Below are 357 nucleotides of genomic sequence, written 5' to 3' on the forward strand. Positions count from 1 at the left end.
TAAGAGATTAGTAACAGGCTTCAATTACTGATGTATCCATTGCTTATTTCTTCAGAATGTTAGTGAACTGCTTTGTTATTAGGATAATCCGAAACGTCACTGTCCAAATATGATGAAACAAAGTGGGCATTGCAAGTAGATGAATATTGATGCGGGTATGAATGGTACTTCGGTGTTATTGACAGTAGATAATGAAGAAATTTGCGGTAAAGACAGGTGAAGAATTGCATAGAAAATAATGGCAATGATCATAAAATAAAAATGCTGGCGGATCGTGACGAAATTCTACGGGTGGACAATTTCTTAGTAGTTGGTGGAACCGGGGAGGATGAGTACATGGTGGAGTTGATTAAGATA

General features: G+C 37.3%; 1 protein-coding gene across 1 annotated transcript in view; it reads left to right on the forward strand.

Moving 5' to 3' along the window:
- Positions 1 to 357, forward strand: part of LOC119588692 (oplophorus-luciferin 2-monooxygenase non-catalytic subunit-like) — a 3,572-nt gene that overhangs the window by 1,072 nt on the left and 2,143 nt on the right. The window lies entirely within an intron of this gene.

This window comes from Penaeus monodon, chromosome 24 (assembly GCF_015228065.2).
Source record: "Penaeus monodon isolate SGIC_2016 chromosome 24, NSTDA_Pmon_1, whole genome shotgun sequence".
NCBI classification, from domain to species: domain Eukaryota; kingdom Metazoa; phylum Arthropoda; class Malacostraca; order Decapoda; family Penaeidae; genus Penaeus; species Penaeus monodon.